Here is a 2,449-nt window from a genome sequence, read left to right as displayed (position 1 = left end):
GTAAGAGGCAGGGTTTGGAGCACAATGCTCCCCCCCCCGCAGGGACTCAGCAAACCGTCCTAGGAGGAGGGGGCGGCCGTGCTGGGGAAATGCAGAGCGATGGTACCCGCGGCCAAGCCCATCCTGCTGCCGGGAGCAGGGATGGGCCACGCACGCTCCCACCGGGCTCCTCCACACCAGCTTTCCCCCCCATTTCGGTTGGGCAGTCACCGTGGAGTGACTGAACCCGGCTGAAATTGCACTTTCACCAACTTGGCAAGTACCCAGAGGCCCCGGCCCTTTCCCAGTTGCCTTGTCTCCGTTCTGGGTGGAAAACACCAAAGTTGGGCATCTCCAGCCTTTTGGACACCGAACCTTAATGAACTTTGTGCGTTTGGATACAAGAAGCTGATGTGTGCAGGAGCTCTGCTGGAAGGGTGGCTGCGTAGCTATTGCACAGGGGAGGCAACTGTTGGGAAGGATGTTTCTCATTAATCTATTCAAGTTATTACCTTCATCAAACTGAAGTATCCTAGAATCCTCGCCCCAGCATCTGTCACTTGCCACCCACAGATAAATATTCATCCCTTGCATATTTTTTTTTTAGCACATCAACCAGGGCTAGGGGATGGGTCCCTAACTGCGCGCAGCGAGGCTCAGGAAGCGAGATGCCCCAGAATCCATGGGTTTCACTCCAATTTTACCATTTCCTTGCACAATAGTGGGTAAGGGCAAGTCTCGACACTCCACCAACCGTTGCCGGCACTATCTTGGGGTGCAATATTTTGTGTGACTGATGCACACGCGTTGATGCGTTGGGCTTGGACGTAGGGTATGGCATGCGATGGCCTGAGCCGCGTTGCCACCCCCCCCCGCCGTCCTGGCTCTGCTCGCCGCCCCGGGTACCGTCCCCCCCCCACCCCCCACGCCGGGTGCTCACGCCTGCCACGCGCACACGCATGCACGCTTCCCCCACATGCAGCTTGCAGATCTTGCACCTCCCACGCGGACACACTCATCGCCATGCACACACGCCTCTCCTCCCCACGCCGAGACGCCGCTTCGCCCCTCCGCTCTCATACCCACACGCACGTGGTCTGCCCCCAGCCCGGCGCCAGCGCTCTCTGACCCATGCACGAGCCGGATGAATGCAAACCGCCTTCCCTGAGCCGTGCGGATTTGTGTCCATCAATGCAAACCTATTGCACAGAGCCCAAATAAGCAAATGCAGCCTCGCTGTTCCCCTAGGAGCCCACACTTTGCCAAATCTCCCTGGCACCGCTGCGCGCCCGACCCACAGTCCTGCACCTGCGGCACACGCATGCACCGTCCTGTCTTTCCCCTGCACGCATGTACTCACTCAGACCCCCCCAAACCACAATACTGCTGACATGTCCTTATCTTTCTGCCAAAAATCCCTGCCACCTCCTGCCCTCATCCAGAAGCACCCTGATATTACGTAAACCAGGCTTCTGAGGATTGCTTCAGTTGGCTGCTGGAGTTGCACCACTCGTTTGCTGGGCCTGATTCAGCCCGGCTCCAGAGCGGGAGCAGGATTGCTCCATTGCTTCAGGTGAAAGGGGCTGCATCCACCTGGGTCAGCACCCATGTGAGCCGGAGCCGCTGCCATCGCCCTTGCTGGAGCTGGTGGAACCTCCCTGGAGCAGAGGGTTGGAGACCTCCTCCCATTGGAGACCCTCTCCCGAGCAGGTCTGGAGATCAGGATGCATCTCAGCTGGTTCCTGCCTTTCTGTAATTCCACAGACGCTCTGGAAATACTCGGTGATTTTATCCTGGGTACAGTTTGAGTTGTAACTGCAGGCTTGCCATGGGAATCCTAGGGCTGTGCATGGGGTTTGGGTTTTGCTGCTGAAACCGTGGTTGTGGGGGTGGGTAAGATGGGGTGGATGAAGGAAGCCCCAAATCTGCTTTTGCCTTTTCCATCGCTGCCAAAGCTGTTTTTCTCCTCCCTCCACCTCTCCCCAGCTCAGCATTTGGGATCCGAGACCGGACAGGGGCTCAGGGAGGGGACCAGCCCCTCTCTCGGGTCCCCGCTGCCCGGCCAGCCCTTGGGGAACGGCTCGTGGCGGTTCCCCGGACTGGAGGTGTTCGTGGTGCATCGGGGCCGTGCCGGGTCCCTCCTGCTGCCACCCCCTCGCCCCATCCCGGGTGCCCACGTGCTCCATGCAGCCTCGTTTCTCGAGAGGGCTACCCCAAAACGGACGGGCAGTCACATCGCGGTATTCATCTTGTGTAATCCTCCGTGCCCACTCACCTAAATGAATCATCTCTTTGATAGGTGAGTGAAATATAATTAGTGTTTTCATTGTTAGCACCGTGTGAGTAGGCAAGTGGGTTTTCTTGGCCTGGGCTGGGAAATTTTCGTGCTTTGCAAGCGATGGGAAGAGGGAAGTGGTGCGGTGGGAGCTGCTGGCGTGGGCTCTCTCGCAGCCTGTCCTGCCCGGGCAGG

General features: G+C 58.6%; 1 protein-coding gene across 1 annotated transcript in view; it reads left to right on the top strand.

Annotated features, from left to right (window-relative positions):
* The window catches only part of JPH3 (junctophilin 3), a 59,963-nt gene that overhangs the window by 2,399 nt on the left and 55,115 nt on the right, over nt 1-2,449 (top strand). The window lies entirely within an intron of this gene.

Source organism: Aptenodytes forsteri, unplaced genomic scaffold (assembly GCF_000699145.1).
Source record: "Aptenodytes forsteri isolate BGI_AS27 unplaced genomic scaffold, ASM69914v1 Scaffold50, whole genome shotgun sequence".
NCBI classification, from domain to species: Eukaryota; Metazoa; Chordata; class Aves; order Sphenisciformes; family Spheniscidae; genus Aptenodytes; species Aptenodytes forsteri.
This window is presented reverse-complemented; position numbering and strand designations above follow the sequence as displayed.